Below are 20,320 nucleotides of genomic sequence, written 5' to 3'. Positions count from 1 at the left end.
ATTCGGTATTCATGTTTAAGTAACCTTTAGAGCATAATAGATCTTTGCAATTTAAACCAAGTACTAACATAGCATACACACTGTCACCATTACACTATGAAAGGAGGAATATATCACATCAATACTATCATAGTAATAATTAACTCCATAACCTACAAGAGATTATGATCATAACCTACGCCAAGAACTACACGATGCACACACTGTCACCATTACACCATGAAGGAGGAATAGACTACTTTAATAACAACACAAGAGTAGCACATAGACTAATAGTGATACAAAGCTCATCATATGGATCTCAATCATGCAAAGCAATTCATGAGATCATTGTATTGGGGTACAGAGAGAGAGATTAACCACATAGCTACCGGTAGAGCCCTCAGCCCCGGTGGAGAACTACTCCCTCCTCATCATAGGAGACAGCAGCGACGATGAAAGATGGCGGTGGTGTCGATGGAGATGCCTTCCGGGGGCACTTCCCCGTCCTGGCGGCGTGCCAGAACAGAGACTTCTGTCCCCCGAATCTTGGCTTCGCGACGGCGGCGGCTCAGGAACTTTTCTCGTATCGTGGCTTATCGGTCTCGAAGATTTAGGTCAGGGGGCTTCTTATAGGCGAAGAGGCGGAGTCGGAAGGGTTACGGGGGCGCCACACAATAGGGGGGCGCCCCCCCCCCCTCTGGCCGCGTCGCCTTGTTGTGTGGAGGCCCTGGGCCTCCCCTCTGGTGCCTCTCCGGTGTTCTGGAAGCTTCGTGGAAATATAAGATGTTGGGCGTTGATTTCGTCCAATTCCGAGAATATTTCCTTACTAGGATTTCTGAAACCAAAAACAGCAGAAAACAGGAACTGGCACTTCGGCATCTCGTTAATAGGTTAGTTCCGGAAAATGCATAAAAACGATATAAAGTGTGAACAAAACATGTAGGTATTGTCATAAAACTAGCATGGAACATAAGAAATTATAGATACGTTTGAGACGTATCAACCGCCCCCCTCCAAGCCCCCGTTGATGCTTCCAACGTAGCCGCCGACGCATCAGCCGCCGGTGCATCGGCCGCGCCCCCATCCAGGCCCCCGTCGCTTGGGACCCGTACGAACCAGTGTCGTACGTCGCGCTGGAGAACCCCTACGACACCAGCATCATCGACGACGAGCCGGTGGTAACCCTTTGTTCCCTTGTTCTTATCCCATTTCAACCCTTTTGTGTTAGATTTAGCGTTATTAGGGTTCATCTGTTCCTAGTTCAACCCTTTTGTGTTAGATCTTGCGTTATTAGGGTTCTTCTGTTCCTAGTTCAGTCCTTTTGTGTTAGATCTTGTGTTATTAGGGTTCGTCTGTTCCTAGTTCTAGATCTTGCGTTATTAGTGTTTGTGATTTGCTTTTGTTTAAGATTCGGTTAACTTATGTGAGTAATCAATCCCACCCGGTTAATTTTTGCCGATGATGATGAATATTTGGGCACAAATTGATTCAGGGTTTGGTCAGTGAACAATTGGTGTGTACAAATTTGTTGTGCATGATCTTTGGTTCACTGACTCAAATTCTGGATATAAGTGTGTCCAATGTAACTGAGGCTACCTCCTTTTTTTGTGCCCATATTATCATGCATGATCTTTTGTTCACTCAATGTTCCGTTATCGTTGCAATTGACTCCGTGTTTTTTGCACGATCTTTCGTTCTACGTGACAGGTGTAGAGCAGCGACGTCGACAACGACGATGATTCCTTCCACACCAAGACTCGCCACGTCCTCAGGAGGCTGCAGTCCGGCCATTACGATGGCCACTTTTCTCGAGGCGTTTACAGATGCGCCTTCTGCAACTGGAACCTCCGCGCCACCGACTTCAACTGCCTGGTGAACCATGATGAATCCATTGGCAGATGTGGTGCTAGAGTTGGAACGGCCTTGAATGTGCATGCGTTCATGGCCCAACACAAAGCACTTGGGATTCACCTGCGCAACCTCCAAGCGAGTCACAGGCGCTACCTGGAGGCGTTGAACGTGCCTACTGCACTCTCTGTATGTGACTGCTCTTTCTGTAGAGCAGCTTAAATTCATGTAAAATGTAGCTTATGTTGGATCTATCGGTAGTACTGTTGGATATGTCATGAATATATCTATGCTATGTTGGTTGCTGTATGTAGCTTATCTTATATTTTCTCTGGATTTGTGCCCTAGATTTCCTACCTGATTGGGTAAAAACGAAGGCATAAAGAAATTAATGGCGTTAAAAAAAGAAGGAGAAGCTGCTCTAGATTTGCTACCAATTTGGGAAATCAAGAATGAATGAGATCGAGCGAGAGAGAGGAAAAAGGTGCATTCAAAACTGCTAATCTGGGCGAAAGAGACATAAACCACTCGTGCCCACATCCCGGACCCACATGGCTCCACACGCTACGGTCCCACACGCTACGGCCACCGCTCCGCTCGTATGACCAAACACGGTCTCATCCTGTCCCACGCGGTCCCTTTCTACCAGCCCCACATGACGCGGCCCCACTCGTCAGCACGGAATGCTCAACTTAACGGGATTCCTCCCGTCCGAGCTCCTTGTGAGGGTTTCAGACAAGGGCTTGGGGAAAACTGAGGAAAAACTAAGGAGCTGGGGAAAACTGAGTACAACTAAGGACCCGAGGGCACGGAAATAGAAATCCCTATGTTTTAATTTCCAAATGAATCTCATAGTAATCATCTTGTCATGTATGGTCTTTATTATGTTAATTGCCCAGCAATAATTTGTTCACCCAGCATGTTATTTATATTTATGGAGAGACACCTCTAGTGAACTATGGACCCCTGTGCTTTCTTTTACACTGATAAAATCACCCTGTTCTGTTTACTTACTGCAAGCACTATTCTCTTTAATTCCGCTGCAAACAAACATCTCTTTCCACACTATACGGTTAGTCCTTTGTTTTCAGCAAAACCGGTGAGATTGACAACCTCACTGGAAGTTGGGGCAAAGTATTTTGGTTGTGTTGTGTGCAGGTTCCACATTGTTGCTGACGCCGGTAGTGGGCCCTGCCAAAAGTCAGCTAGCAACACCTTCGGAAGTCATTCCTTTCTCCTACTGGTCGATTAAACCTTGGTTTCTTACAGAGGGAAAACTTGCTACTGTGCTCATCATACCTTCCTCTTGAGGTTCCCCAACGGTGTGCAATTGCGCAACATCAAGGACCTCCACGTAAGAAGAGCGGTGAAGAGATCGATACATTACTGAAAGGTTGGAAGGAGTGCCCTGTGCCGGGAAAGATTCGTCAAAAGCCCGGAGAGAAGAAGAAAAAGGCAACAACGCCGCTCATGGGTGTATGGAAAAGGAGGTCCGTGTTTTGGGACTCGCCATACTGGAAAGTTCTCGATACACCTCACTGCCTTGATGTCATGCATATCACAAAGAACGTGTGCGAGAGCTTGCTTGGCACTCTTCTCATTATGCTGGACTGGACCTGACGAGGGTGCTCCTCGGCAATGCCACCTTTTGGGGCTTAGGGTTGATGGAATCCTGCAGGCTGACACGAGACATCGGATACCAAACAGACAGGGAGAGAGATTTACCCAGGTTTGGAGCCCTCGATGAGGTAAAACCCTTACTTATTGCTTGTTTGATCTTGATTATCGAGTAAATTGGGTTACAATGGGGTAGACGAAGGCTATGACTAAGATCTCGTCGAGAAGCTAAGATTTCTAATGACCTAGCTCTAGACTTGCGGTGAATATGGCTACGGTGATTGTGTGTTCCTCGGCAGACCCTCTCCTGGCCCTTATATTGCAGGCCAGGTCCCAAGAGTTCTGTCCGGGTTCGACTAGTTTACAAAGAGTTCTATGTATAAACTTTCCTTGTCCTTTGTCTTCTTGCCTTGTTCATCAAGAATCTTTCTTCTGAATCGGCATATCGGCCCACCTTGGTCGGTGGATGATCTTCATGGGCCCCTGGTTGGGCCGTAGGAGGTAACATAATATTGGTTACCCGAAGGGTAATGCCCACATCAGTAGCCCCCGAGTGACTGGACGAAGTAAAGCTTTGGGCAGGGACTAAAGTTGTCTTCTGTCGTATGTCCGTAATTGCCGGAAGGTCCTGATCTCTTATCAACATTCTGAAACCAAGAGCTCATTTTTATCGGGTGCGCATCCAGCGCTCCTGATGGGAGTAGCCCCCGAGTCTAGGCACGGATGCTTGCAACCGTGTGTAGACCCAAGTTGTACTACTCGAATGTTTTTGGCTGTCGATGTTTTGCGCAAACTGTTTGTAATCATCCGATATCTTTTTTATATCGGGTCCTCCATAACTTCGAGTAAAGTCATGCCAATTGATAGTACGTAAGGGACTGGAGTAACGTGCCCAGTTTTACTCCATAAATCGATGCTGGTTAACTGCCGATGGCAAAACAACGTTACTCTACTCAGAATCAAGTCCCCGGGCATGATCCTGGATCTCTGAAAATCTTCAAGTCCACGTCTTCAATAACTTTCTAACGGGTGCGCGTCCAGCGCTCCCGATGGGAGTAGCCCCCGAGTCTAGGGACGGATGCTTGCAACCGTGCGTAGACTTAAGTCAAGCAGCTCAATGTTATAGATTTCTTCGAATGCTTCATGAGGAGACGATACTTTTGATGACGTCATCAGTGACGTGGCCACTGCGGCGGCTCGATTGACACGATGTGACTTGATGGGCCCACCCTACTTCTGCGCAGTCAGTTGACTAGTCCATACGCGTTGACCATGGTGCCTCCTCGATTTCCGCACGTAGTGGGAGTAATGGGCCGCCGGTTTCTCTCTCTTCTTGACACGTGTATGACTGGATCTTTGTCCATCTCCCCACGATGCAGAAATAATGGCCACGATCCTTAGTCAATTCTTGTTATAAATAGAGGAACTCTTACGTTTTCACTTTTTACGCCTCCCATACTGCTCATCTTCTTCCTTTGTCTCCTTCTCACCATTGCCTCTACCTCCACGAGCTTCCCAACAACCATGGGCAGGAAGAAGGGTACAACTAGCTCCGGTGCTACCCACTAGTAACATATGGGTCTTCAATGACGGGATGATACTGACGGTTTGGAAATCCGTCAACGATTGTCCTTTTCTATGACGATAGGGCGTTTTCGCGTCACAGATGGCGATTTGGGCCGCTCGGCCCAAAAAATAGTGACGGGCGAAGTCTAAACGTCAGCGATCGTGCATAAATGAGCGTCGCGAGTGGTTGGCGGCCCGAATTGCTGAGTCAGCAGTGGGCGGGCGTCACAACAAGTGGGCTTCGGGCCGGTGGACACACCTGACCCACACTCTGCACGCTCCTGTTCACGTACTTTTGTGTCTGCCCGCACAACAGTCCAAGGCCTGCAGCACCGGGACCCATATTTTTAAGGGGAGACAACCACTGTCTGCACACATGTACCTGGCCTGCACAACTCGGGCCCGCATGTCAGGTGCCGACACGATCCACCTACGTGGGGCCGCCCGTTCTGACAGCTTCCCAGCATGCGAAGTGGACCAGAACTGTCAGTACCACCAACATGGGTTCCACATGTCAGTTGACATGCCATTTTTTTTTCCGCACGTGCCAGCACAAGTGTCTACCTGCCGTCAATTCTGGACGCATGGCCTCGCAGGTCAGAGCCTGCTGGGACCCTTATCTGAGAGTTTTGGTGGGTCCGGCTTGCCAGAGATGTGTGGGGGCGCATGTCAGAGCCTGCTGGGACCCCTCTCTGAGATTTTTGGTGGGTCCGGCATGCCAGAGATCGGTGGGGGCCGCATGTCAGAGCCTGCTGGGACCATTCTCTGAGAGTTTTGGTGGGTCCGGCATGACAGAGATCTGTGGGGGCCGCATGTCAGAGCCTGTTGGGACCCTTCTCTGACATGTTTGGTGGGTCCGGCATGAAAGAGATTTGTGGGGGGCGCATGTCAGAGCCTGCTGGGACCCTTCTCTGAGAGTTTTGGTGGGTCCGGCATGCCAAAGATCTATGGTGGCCGCATGTCAGAGCCTGGTGGGACCCTTCTCTGAGAGCGTTGGTGGGTCCGGCATGCCAGAGAACTGTGGGGGGGCGCATGTCAGAGGCTTGTGGGACCCATAGATGACACTTTTAGTGGGTCCAGCATGCCAGAGATCTGTGGGGTTCGCATGTCAGAGCCTTGTGGGACCCACGTTTGCCAGTTTTAGTGGGTCCAGCATGCCAGAGATCTGTGGGGTCCGCATGTCAGAGCATGGTGGGTCCCAGCAAGCCCGAGCTTGGTGGGCCAAACATGCCAGAGTATGGACCCAATATGTCAGAACTTGTGGGGCCCGTATGTCAGAGCTTGGTGGGTTCCTGGTCCCAACCCCGTCGGGCCCACATGTAGCCGTGGGACCTACTGGATTCACTATGTGTCCCACCTGTCAGCTACGCGTCGTGGTGTCCTTGGGCCAGATTGGCTGACTAAAGGCCCAAGGCCAATTTATTCAGGTCGAAACAAGACATGCAGAGGAAATTAATCGGCCTATGGTGGCCCGTCTAACGTGCGACTGTCATTTATTCGTGAAATTATTGTGGGCTTATGCTGCCCTGTCTAGCATGCACACAGCGCTGGTCCTCTAGTTGGCTATCCTCAGCGGCCTGGGAGCCACACCCACTACGCGGTAACAATCATGCGCCCAAAGAGGAAATTACCTTGCTGGCTTACTGTTTGGCCGACGAGTGACCTACAATGTACATTGATGGCCGCCTGCCACTGTGTGGATCTCGGGGTAACATATTTACAAATTGAATTTGGAAATCTGTTGGGGAGAACAATTACGTTGCCCTTCCCAAAGACTCTCAAGCAGGTCTGCAGGAGACGAACTAGGATTGCTTATCAATACTAACGTCCGGGTTCAAGTACATTCCGTGTAGAAACAAAATATAAAACAATATAACAAAAACAACAAAAAATAGGAAATGAAACAGAAACAGAAACCAAAACAACTACATCGTCTAACTGGGCCGACCCATACCAGGCCCGGGTTATTCTACATCCCTATCGTGCATTCAGGATTTACGCGCAGCTAGGCAACAACTGTTGTGGATCAAATCCTAGTACTCCTAAGGCCTTCAGCTTGTTTTCTGTTCCGTGCCATAATAACATCGAGCAAGTTGTGGAAGGTCTAGACTCCAGAAAACTTGATCGCTCTAACAGCCGATATCAATGCGTAAGATGAAAAGGAACCAAATCTCTGAATAAATACAGTAAGTACAAATATAACTAAATGCCAACTTTCATGGATTTCAGTTGTGATCTATTCATCCTGGCATTCATGTCAAATATGAGTACATCATTCTAGTGTTTGTCTGGGCGGGAAAAGGAGTTCATATATTGGCGTAGCCAACACAACGGGATGTTGGAAATTCATCATTTGAGTCAAAACCACCTCCTACTATGCCTGTGTGAAATACATGATAAACTTCCGAGGATAGCATCAACCAATAGATGTAGCGGAAAAACAAACACAAGCACACTGCTTAAGTGACAAAAGGATTTACGTGGAAAACCACCTTAACTTGAGGGCAAAACAACAGGTGTGGATGCAAGCTTCACTATGAGCAACCTGGGTACAGAGTTTCGCAACCTGCTTTGCTGTAACGACCCGGAAAAACCCCAATATTAGATTTTTCACCGCTGCTTGTTTTTTTTTTCGTGTCGTTCCAAGTTCATCATGCATCATGCATCATCACATCCATGTTTTGCCAAATAAAATTATTTTATAAACCCCCTTGTCTTTTCTTTTAAATAAAACCATAATCCCTCTCTTTCTCATATTACTTATTTTATAATTAATATTTTCCAACAAAGAAGTTTTTGAATATAATGTGTTTTGTTTTGGTTACAACAAAATAAATATTTTGCAACTATTTTTAAATCTCATTCTCACCTTTGTTTCAAATTCAAAACAGAAAAGGTTTTGAATTCAAATGTTTCAATAAAAAGAAAACAGAAAAACCGTATCCACCTCTAATCCTACCCGGGCCTCCCTCCTCTCTCTCTCTTTTCTGGCCTGGTTCATCTCACCCTGGCGGCCCACCATCTTCCTCCCCTTCTGGCCCATCTCTTTCTCTTCCCCCGCAGGCCCGACCCAACCCACCGACACGAATCGGTACGCTCCTCCTCCCTTCTGTCGGCTTCCTCGTCACGCAGAGAGCATGAGCCCTCTCACGTCACCATCGCCATGGCCTAGACCACGCCGCGCCCCACCTCTACCTGCTCCCTCCCTTCCCCCTTTTAATCCCCCTGGAAACCCTAGCCTCCCCCTCATCCTCCCTCCGCGCCGCCACCTTCTTTTCCCTCCCTTTTTCTTCTTACCTGTGAAGCACCGAGCGCCACCGCCACTTCCTCGTCGTCGCCTGCTCGTCTCCGGCCACCCCGAGCCCATCCAAGACCACCGTTCGACGCGCCTTGATCTCCTCTACCTCCTCGTGCAAGGAATCGCCCCAGGAGGCCACAAATCGAGCGCACGTTCGCGGTTCCCCATCTCTGTCCGCCGCAGATCTTCATCGATTCCGGCGCCGATCATCACCCTCCATCGACAACGAACCCTCCTCTAGCTTCCTGGTATCGTTGCGCACCTCCTAGACATCATCCTTCTTCCCCTTGCTTCCGGGAACCCCTTTGTCACCGTTGTGCCGGCCGCCTCTCCGCAGATTTTCCCTGCCGGCGAGATCTCCGGCGACCCCCATCAACGGCGCCGCCTCCTCCTGACCCGCGCCGGCGAGGCCCACCCGGCGCACACCCGCACGCATCCGGGGAGGCCCTGCAACGCCGCTCCCTTCGTCACCACCGCGGTGACCACCGCGTCTGGAATGTGCACGGTGTCGAGCACCTTGCGTGCATCCGCGCATGGTTCGCAAGCGTGGCTGCCACGTCAACGCCACGGGTCCCTCTCGTCAGCCGCTGAGGCTACCTTCCACTCGGTGAGAACCGTTTCTCAGATCCAGATCTTGAAAACTTGCATACAGGCCCCTATAGCTCTGTTTTTTCTCAACCCGCGGCGCTTCTTCCTTGTCAGCAGCACCCGCCTAGTCAGCGACCCCGGGCCCCGCCGTCAGTTGCTCAGGCTAGCCTCTGCTTGGGTGAGAAAAGTCTTTCTCTTTTCTCTGTTTTGCAGAATCTCCGGAAAATGCATAAAACTTTGATAATTCATATCTTTTAATCTGTAATTCAAATAAAAATGTTTTATATATGAAAATCGATCAGAAAAATATGAAGAATCTGAATATGCCATCCATGCTTGCTGTTGCACCATGCATCATAAAATTTCGTGGTAGTTGCATTAACACCTAATATGTAACATATGGAATATGTGGGATATTATATAAATGTTGTCCCTGTTCCATTTAACTTTGATGTAGCTCACCCCTGCCATGTTTGCTATGATAATCCACCCTTAAATTTGCCGGTAGAAATGCAACTCCAACCTAATTGATTGTCCGGGGTTCCGACTCTGATTAATATGGATAAGTTGCATTGCACCATATCTGCCATGTCATGCATATCATCTTGATCATGCTGGTTCTTTATCCGTAGTAGTAAGATTGCATACGTTGTGTGTTCTAGCATTTGCTTCTTCCCGGATAGGATCGCGAAGTGGTGTGCGAGATACGACGAGTTCTCCGACAAGTTTTTCTGCAACTTTTCACAGGCGAGCCCACCTCCTTCACCTATTTTACATTTTGCTCTCCCTCTCACTGCTATCCTTATGTTGCGCTTATCTATCGAGTCACTTGTCCTATTCCACTTGTTTACCATAATAATCCTATATATATCATTCCTTACCCATAACCGTTGCTTGATGTTTGAGCCTTGCGAGTCGTAGGCGTGTTTAGTCTCTGTTGTTTATCTCGATCTGTTATCGGGATATGTTGGGTTGTTGGGAGGTTTCACATGCTATATCAGTTGTTGGAGATACACATGCTTTACTTAATTGTTAACAACTAAAATTGTAAGCAGAGGCATCTGTGAGCCCCTTTGCGAAAGCATTGGAACTTTGACTTGCTAATGTCCCCTAGGACCCGAGTTCTTGTTATCTGTTCCGAGACTGAGCGCTCTAACCACACGTGGGTATGCTTACCGGGTCTCCCCTCGACCACTACCAGAATCTACAGCTTTGTCGAGTGGCCACAATTAGTTTGAATGTTTGTTTGTTTCTCCCTGGCGTGCAAGCATGTTTTCTTTGTGGTCAGATGATATGATATTACTTTTGGGGAAGCCGTGAGTGCCTTGTAACCCCGTTGTCTCTTGCACGCTCGTATGTGCGGTCCGCATTGTTAAGAGGTCATCCTCTAGTGGGCTCTGATCCTCTTAGCCGTTCTCGCAACAGCTAGGTCCGGCTCAGAGTTTCGATCGGGCTCTGAAACGGGTTAAACTTAGTTAGGTGGCTTCCTGGACATTGTTGTAGTGAAGGAGAGTGCGAGTCGTGATATCCACCTGTCGCAAGTGGGTTGAGCGTGCGTGTGGGCACATTTGGGCACCCCTGCAGGGTTACAATCTTATCGGTAAGCCGTGTCCGCGGTTATGGACGACTTGGAATTGTATGGCTTGATCATAGAACAACTTACACATTATACTTATTGTTAATAATCTGATAATAACTTGTGTAGTAATATAGCATTACTACAACAGATACCTAATAAAACTTGTCCACCGATGAGTGCCTTTTACATTGCTTCTTCGCTTTGTTGAAGGGGATATGTGTATTTGGCTGGGTTATGTTTGTGTAGTATTTATCTGTTATCTTGTGCGCTCTCTTATCTTCTCTGAGTAGACGGATGTTGTAGCGTGTCTCTATTGGTTATAGTTTTGCTGCCGCTAAACCTACCATATAGCCCCCGGTGATATATTCGCCTGGCGAGCATAGACATTTCTAGTCTCGCTAAGTACGTGCCGGAGTTCGTTCCTTGGTACTTACCCTCGCCTTTTCTCTTTCTCTTTTGTTCCCTCCCTTTTGTCGGCAACCGATGGCCCGACTTCGACAGGTACAAGATGACGACGTTAGCAAGGTTACCCTTCCGGCTTGGCCTCGGCAGGGTTATGGACGCCACTGTTTATCTTCAGGACTCTTAGTCCAATTTGTATCTTGTCCGTACTCGGACGTATTTGATCTTATGTATGATTTGGATCTCTGTGTTGTATATTTATATCTTGACTCGCTGGAGTCGTTGTTGTAATATATGTTTCTTGTGGGCTCTATTGTAATCATGTTGTAATGTTACCACTAGTGTTAATTCCTCTGGCATCACGTGTGTGATTCGTCGCGCACGTCGTGTCGGAGGGCGTCTCTGGATCGATATCGTGCGGATTTCGGCGGGATCGCTGGAATCCTCATGGTACCGGTTCCGGGGCGTAACAAGTTGGTATCAGAGCCTCAGGTTGACGGTACCCCACGAGTCCAGCCTGTAGGATAACCTTGCCAACGGACGTTGTGTCTAGTGTCAAAACTATTTTCTAAAATTCGTTGGATAGATCTGATTAGCTCTGATTTTTCTCCTTACCTATATTCTTTCTCCTCTTATCTATGCGAGTTTTGAGTCCCCTTTTTCTTATCTGAGTTTCTCTGAGTCTTAGGTTTCTACGCGGGTTTGAAGATCTTTGCCCCTCACCTGTTAGGTCCGATCTTCGGAGGATCCCGACGGAAGTGCATCATCAACAGCGGAAGAACGACTTCTTGTTAGTGGTGTCGAGGAGATCGACACGTCGCCTGAAGATCCGATAGTTCACCTCTCTTCCCCGTACCATGGCGTGGAACCTCGGGGCGAGGTTCCTTGTTTGTGGTGTCGTTTGTAATGACCCGGAAAAACCCCAATATTAGATTTTTCACCGCTGCTTGTTTTTTTCTCCGTGTCGTTCCAAGTTCATCATGCATCATGCATCATCACATCCATGTTTTGCCAAATAAAATTATTTTATAACCCCCCCTTGTCTTTTCTTTTAAATAAAACCATAATCCCTCTCTTTCTCATATTACTTATTTTATAATTAATATTTTCCAACAAAGAAGTTTTTGAATATAATGTGTTTTGTTTTGGTTACAACAAAATAAATATTTTGAAACTATTTTTAAATCTCATTCTCACCTTTGTTTCAAATTCAAAACAGAAAAGGTTTTGAATTCAAATGTTTTAATAAAAAGAAAACAGAAAACCCTATCCACCTCTAATCCTACCCGGGCCTCCCTCCTCTCTCTCTCTCTCTCTTTTCTGGCCTGGTTCATCTCACCCCGGCGGCCCACTGATGGCCCACAAGTATAGGGGATCGCAACAGTCTTCGAGGGAAGTAAAAGCCAATTTATTGATTCGACACAAGGGGAGCCAAAGAATATTTGTAAGCCTTAACAGCGGAGTTGTCAATTCAGCTGCACCTGGAAATAGACTTGCTCGCAAGAGTTTATCAGTAGCAATAGTTTTATAGAAGTAACAGTAGTGAAATATAAGCAGCAGTGTAACAAAGACAACAGTAGTGATTATAGTAAACAGCAGGATTAAAATACTGTAGGCACAGGGATGGATGAACGGGCGCTGCATGGATAAGAGAACTCATGTAACAATCAAGGCAGGGCATTTGCAGATAGTAATTAAACAGTATCCAAGTACTAAACAACCATAGGCATGTGTTCCGTATATAGTCGTACGTGCTCGCAATGAGAAACTTGCACAACATCTTCTGTCCTACCAGCCGGTGGCAGCCGGGCCTCTAGGGAAACTACTGGTAATTAAGGTACTCCTTTTAATAGAGCACCGGAGCAAAGCATTAACACTCCGTGAACACATGTGATCCTCATATCACTGCCTTCCCCTCCGGTTGTCCCAATTTCTGTCACTTTGGGGCCTCGGGTTCCGGACAACAATATGTGTATACAACTTGCAGGTAAGATCAAAAAAACAATGAATATCATCATGAATAAATAACATGTTCAGATCTGAAATCATGGCACTCGGGTCCTAGTGACAAGCATTAAGCATAACAAGTTGCAACAATATCATAAAAGTACCAACAACGGATACTAGGCACTATGCCCTAATAATCTTATGACTATTACATGATCAATCTCATCCAATCCCTACCATCCCCTTCAGCCTACAACGGGGGAATTACTCACACATGGATGGGGGAAGCATGGATGGTCGATGGAGAGGCGTCGGTAGTGATGATGGCGATTATCTCCTCCAATTCCCCGTCCCGGCGGAGTGCCAGAATGGAGTTTCTAGTCCCGAGATGGAGTTTCGCGATGGCGGCGGTGTTCTGGATGTCTTCTCGCAATTTCGTCTAACCCCCCGTGCGTTTTTAGGTCGAAACCCTTAAGTAGTCGAAAGGGGGGCGTCGGAGGCTGGCCGAGGCGCCGCCACCATAGGCCGGCGCGGCCCAGGGGCCCACCGCGCCGCCTTGTGAGGTGGGCGCCTCGTGGCCCCCCTCCTTCTGGTCTTCTGGCTCTGTCCATCTTCTGTGAAAATAGGCCCATTGGAATTAATCCCAGGGATTTTCCTGAAAGTTGAGTTTCTGCACAAAAACAAGACACCGGGGAAATTCTGCTGAAAATAGCGTTAGTCCGTGTTAGTTGTATCCAAAATACACAAATTAGAGGCAAAACAATAGCAAAAGTGTTCGAGAAAGTAGATACGTTTTGGACGTATCAACTCCCCCCAAGCTTAGCTTATTGCTTGTCCTCAAGCAATTCTGTTAACAACTGAGTGCGATAAAAGAACTTTCACGAACACATTTGTTCATATGATGTAAATATTCTCATGATATGGACAAGTACTTAGGAAATTCATAATAAGATACATGCAAATAAAGTCATCTAATAGCTATGTCAATCATGGAGAAGGTACCAACAAATTAATAATAAGAATCATGAATCATGTCTATCAGCAAGATTGCAATGTTCATAAAAGGATATGATAAAGTGGTATCTCGCTTGCCTGTATTTGTACAGCAAAACATAAATGCCCAGGCACCTCTGAATTTCATGGAAAGACTAGAAGTAAAGATTATCAAAGATAAAAGCATCAAGGTTATACCACAGCTGATCATATTTTGGGACAAGCATATCATACTAAGAATGACAGTTATGCTCTCAAGAAGGTGCTCAAAGAAAGGATGGTGACTCAACATAAAAGTAAAAGATTGACCCTTCGCAGAGGGAAGCAGGGATTAACATGTGCTAGAGCATTTCATTTTTCTAAAGACAGAAGTAAAATTGTTTTGAGAGGTGTTTGTTGTTGTCAACGAATGATAGTGGGCACTGTAACTACCTCGCCAACCAGACTTTCAAGAGCGGCTCCCATGAAGGACGTTATCTCTACCAGCAAGGTAGATCATCCCTCTTCCCTTTTGTTTACACATGTATTTTAGTTTCATTATGGATGACACTCCCCCAACATTTGCTTACACAAGCCATGGCTAACCGAATCCTCGGGTGCCTTCCAACATTCTCATACCATGGAGGAGTGTCTATTTGCAAATTAAGTTGCTTACTGATAAATCAGGGCAAAACATGTGAAGAGAATTATTGATGAAAGTTAATTAATTGGGGCTGGGAAACCCGTTGCCAGCTCTTTTTGCAAAATTATTGGATAAGCGGATGTGCCACTAGTCCATTGGTGAAAGTCTGTCAGGACTAAATGACAAGGTTGAAAGATAAAACACCACATACTTCCTCATGAGCTATAAAACATCGACACAAATTGAGAAGTATTTTGAAGGTTTAAAGGTAGCACATGAGAATTTACTTGGAATGGTTTGAAATGACACGCATAGGTATTTATGGTGGACACTTTGGAATAACTTGGTTTTCAGGGGTTTGGAAGCACGAGCAGCGTTCCCGCTCAGTACAAGTGAAGGCTAGCAATAGACTGGGAAGCGACAATCAAGAGAGCAATAACTGTCACAATCATGCTTGCGACAAAATAAATTAACAGAGGCATAAAAGTGATACAAGAACTCTGAGGCAAAGTAAATCATCGAGGCTTAATTGACTTTTGTTCAGTCATATGCATGCGTGAGCATGTGTCAAGTCGATTCAAGTGAATTATTCAGAGGAGCATACCACAATGTCATACCTATCTATGAATAAAACAACGCAAGCAAATATTTATGACATGCTACTCATATTAATAAATTGGAGCTAAACATGAGAGATCATGAACTACTAGAATTTCTTAAATGACATATACCTCACATGAACCAACTAAGCATGCTCACATGGATGAGTATATGTACAAAAATGAAAACAAATAGAGTTCATACCAGCCTCTCACCACAGTCGAGTTGTCGTAGATCGTCATTATTGCCTTTCACTTGTGTAGCTTGAATAATATGGAATGAAAACCAAGCTCCAGCCACCGGAGACTGCTGAACTCCATAATGAACTTTACAAAATCAAAGAAGAACAACAAATATTTTTGATGTTTTCGAATTGGAAACAAGAACAAAAGGAAACAAGCAAACAAAGTAAAATCTTTTTGGATTTTCTCATAGCAAACCAACGATAGCAAATAAAGTAAAATAGGAACAAGAAACCAAAATAAACAAATGGTAAAGAGAAACAAAAGAAATATTTTTGGTCTTTTTGTGTTTTAGGAAAGAAACAAAGCAAAAATAAGAAAATGAAAACTAAAAGAGTCACATAAACACAAAGTAGCAGAAATTCGTCAAACTTGACAGCAGTACAGTAATCTATTTTTACGAAAATCTTCCGCTGCTCAACTCGAAAAGTGCTCAACTAATGAAAGTTAGATAATAACCTGGGGAACATGCACAAAAATTGTCTTCGCAAAATAACGTTCTGGCTGTTTTTGGGAATTGTTTTGGTATCAGTCCAGAATCTGTTTTCAAACAGCACTTCCCCAAATATCATCTCCCTCTTATTAGAAACCACCTTAAGAAGCTAAAAAGTACGTACAAGTATCCGGCAATTGTAATATGCAATGAATGAGTGATGCCGGTATACCTCCCCCCAAGCTTAGGCTTTTGGCCTAAGTGTAGATCAACCCCAGCGAGGGTCAGGGTTCCACGCCGGTGGATCGTACATGGTGTGGTCATAATAAGGTTCCTGTGCAGAAGAAAAGGGTGAAGGCTCCACATGACCAAAATGTTGATGTGAAGAGCTCGCTGCATCGGATGACAAGTCGAGGTGTTCCTCGGCCTCCTCCGTGCCGTCCCCTGCATGATGGCCATCCCCCTCTATGTAAGCATTTAGTTCATCTTCCGTGACCGACCAATTTTTTCCTGGAATCAAGGTTAAACAAAGCAGGTGCAGGCAATCCTACTAGCCTTTCAGTTTTTTTAGTTGTTCTCCAATTTTTCTTGTAAAATGTTATCTTATAAGACAGGTTACTCAAATTAGACCAATCAGAAACAAAGTCATGTTTTATCATGGAAACAATATCAAGTTTCTCTATGGAGAGATGAACATCAAGAGGGTGAGGTTCTACATCATGCATAGCTAGCAAACGAGAGGCGATGAGACCTCCACAAATTCCTCCTTTATCACGGTTAGTAGCAAGTCTAAAGGCTATCAAAGCACCCAAATTATAAGTCCTATCACATTGCAATGCAGCAGCTAGGAAAGCCAAATCCTGGATAGATAACTTATTTGCATTCTTTCTAGCAAGAACACACTTGGTGATGAAGTAAGCAAAGTAGCGAATAGCTGGGAGTTGAATACTACGAATTTTACCACTCTCATCCGATAAACTTCTCCCTTGACAGATCATCTCGTAAAGTTTCAAGAGTTCCGATGGCATCCCCCTAATCTTCTCACGCGATCCCCACTGTGGCACTTTAATAGCTGCACAAAAATCATCAAAGGGCAAGTTGACAGTTTTATTGTAGATTTTATATTGAACTATGGGGTTAGGTTGGGCCCAACGGAATTCAAAATCCTGCACCACTGACATGGTTAGTTTTGCATATTGGTAAGGTTCACCAATAACAAAACTCTCCAACCCTGCATTGGAAATCAGATTTTGAACATCTTGCAAGATTCATGCACTCCTCATAAAATCAGTGCATGGGTAGTAGGAGGGGTATACTCCCTCTTCGCGGTGAACTCTCATAACTTCTTGCACCTCCAATTCTTGTTGGTTCAGTTGGTGCCTATCCCACTCCATTTTCTGAAATTTTTCAACAATCATTATAAAAGTTGATTTGGAGACATATAAATGAGGGAAACTACTATAGGAACTTGGTAGAGTACTAAACATGCATCAAAACTAATTTTTACAACTTAGAACAAGAATGCAAGCTCACTTAACATGTTACCTACAGCAGCAAAATACTCAAGATATACTCAACCAAACAAAATTCTATTTGGATAATCGGAGGAGTCACATACCGGAGAGCAAATGTGCCAAATTTCAGACAGAAATCTGGGCTGAGCAAAGAGATCGAAGAATCCTGAGCTCTTGAGCAAAAACGCGAGTGAGAGAAAGTTGGTACGAGTTTTTTTGGGAGAGAGAGTAGAATGGGAGGAAGAGATGACTTAGTGGGGCAAGGAGGGGCCCACACCACAGGGTGGCGTGCCCCCCTCCTTGGCCGCGCCAGCTCATGGGGGCCAGCCCTGGGGTGCCCCACTGGTCAGCCCCAGGCACTCTTAGGTTGCTCTTCGAAAAATAAGACCAACGGTATAATTTTTGTAAACTTTTGAGAACTTCGAAAAACACACATTTCTGGGTGTTAAAATTACTAATTCAGGACAGAAAAAGATTTTCAAACTTCTAAACAACTTATGCATCTTGCAAAACAAGTGGTACTACAGCAAGTAAAACAAGTGGAGAAAGAAAGAAATGTTGTTTAGCTCTTCTATGCATATAAAATATACTTGTTAACAAGGTTGATCAAGTCTTGCTACCAAATAGATTTTACATGACATAAGAAGAAATAAACCTCAAATCAATCATGTTACCTTATATTGTATTGATATGGATTCAATCACAATAGTTTGATATCCTTCTTTAGGCTCATATATAGGACAATCAATAACTCCCACTTTGATAGTTCTTGAATTGGAAATTGTATTAACTCCACATACTTTATCAATCCTCTTGGGAAAATAAACAGTATGTTCCTTGTCATCAACATTGAAAGTGACTTTTCCTTTATTGCAATCAATAACAACCCCTGTAGAAAAGGTCTTCCAAGAATAATAGACATATTATCATCTTCAGGCATTTCCATCACAACAAAATCAGTTAATATTAAGCAATTTTGAGTAACTTGAACAGGAACATCCTCACATACACCAACAGGAACAGCAGTAGATTTATCAGCCCTTGCAAAGATATATCAGTCGGTATCAACTTATCTAAATCAAGTCTCTTGTAAAGGAAAAAAGGCATCACACTAACTCCTGCTCCCAAATCACATAGAGCAGTTCTAACATAATTATTCTTGATGGAACAAGGGATAGTCGGTATACCTGGGTCTCCCAGCTTCTTTGGAACCTTGCCATTGAAAGAGTAATTAGCGAGCATAGTGGAAATCTCCTCATTAGGAATTTTCCTTTTGTTAGAGACAATATCTTTCATATATTTTGAATAAGGAGGCAATTTAATAGCATCAGTCAAAGGGATTTGCAAAAACAAAGGTTTCATCCAATCACAAAATTTATTATAGTGTTGTTCTTCCTTCGATTTTAGTTTCTTAGCAGGAAAGGCATTTGCTTTTGAACCCAAGGTTCTCTTTCATTACCATGTTTCTTAGCAATAAAATCTTCTTTAGTGTAATTTTTATTTTTAGCATGCTTTTCAGGTTCATCTTCAATCCCATCTTTATCAGAAACATCATTCTTATCATTATCTTTATCATGTTCATTGCCACTTTCAGTTTCAGCATCAGAAATAGAAATACTATTAGGATCATTAACAGGCTCAGAGGATTCTACAACAGTTTTATGTTTCTTCTTCTTTTTCTTAGAAGGAGCACTAGTTTCAGTTCGTTGAGAATCTTGTTCAACTCTTTTGGGATGCCCCTCAGGATATAGAGGATCCTGAGTAGAAACACCACCTCTAGTTGTTACTTCATAAGCATGTTTTTCTTTAGAACTATTTTTTAACAAGTCATTTTGCACTTTAGTGAGTTGATCAATTTGAGTTTGAACCAATGTTTAACAAGCATCTTAACATCACTGGAGGTTCTCTCCACAATATCATGCAATTCACTAATAGCTTGAGAATTTTCCATTAAATGATTCTCTACTCTCATATTAAAATTATCTTGCTTAACAAAATAATTATCAAACTCATCTAAACATTGATCAGGAGGTTTTGAGTACGAAATATCTTCCCTACTAAAGCGTTGAAGAGAATGTACCTCAATCATTGATGAAGGGGGAGTTATCTTACATAAATCTTCTATGGGAGGTAAATTCTTCACATCTTCAGATTTAATACCTTTCTCCTTAAGAGATTTCTTGGCTTCCCTCATATCTTCATCATTTAATTTAATCATACCCCTCTTCTTCAATATTGGCGTTGGAGTTGCTTCAGGTGTAGTCCAATCATCATGATTCCGGCCTATTCTAGCCAGTAATTCTTGACTTAAATGCGAGTTCTTTTCCTGAAAACACAACCAGCACAACTATCCAGGTATGCCCTAGACTCAATGGTTAGTCCACTATAAAATATATCAAGTAGGTCATGCTTTTCCAAATCATGTCCAGGCCGAGCTCTGATAAGAGAGCAAAACCTTGCCCAAGCTTCAGGTAATTTCTCTCCATCTTCCTGGTCAAAACTATAAATTCTCTGCAAAGCAATATGTTTAGCACTAGCAGGAAAATATTTTCGAAAGAAAACATCAAGCAAACAACTTGGACTATTAATAGAATCAGGAGGCAAACTATTATACCAAGTTTTAGCATCATCCTTTAATGAGAAGGGAAATTTTTTAGCAACAAAATAAGTACGCATCTTAACATCATCAGAAAACAAGCTACTTAAAGTAGAAAGCTCATTCATGTGCTCTACAACACTTCTTTTTCAGTACCACAGAAAGGTGTTTTCTCAACAATAGATATATGAGATAAATCAAGAGAAAAATCATAATCCTTATCCTTAATGTTTATAGGAGATGTGGCAAATTTAGGATCAGGAGACAGTTTATATCTAACAGCACGTTGTGCAAGAAGCTTTTTAATGTTACTTGCATCAGTAGTAGCATTACATTTATCAATAAAATCATCATCAAGTTCCACATAATCTTCATCAAGGTCATCAGACTCAGGTGAATTAACAGGTGTAACAGTATTTTCATTAGGAGTTTCAGTATTTTTAATTTGTCTAGACCTAGCAATTGTAGCATCTAGAAAAGTACCTAATGAACC

Source organism: Lolium perenne, chromosome 1, assembly GCF_019359855.2.
Source record: "Lolium perenne isolate Kyuss_39 chromosome 1, Kyuss_2.0, whole genome shotgun sequence".
Lineage (NCBI taxonomy): Eukaryota > Viridiplantae > Streptophyta > Magnoliopsida > Poales > Poaceae > Lolium > Lolium perenne.
Note: the sequence above shows the minus strand (reverse complement) of the source record.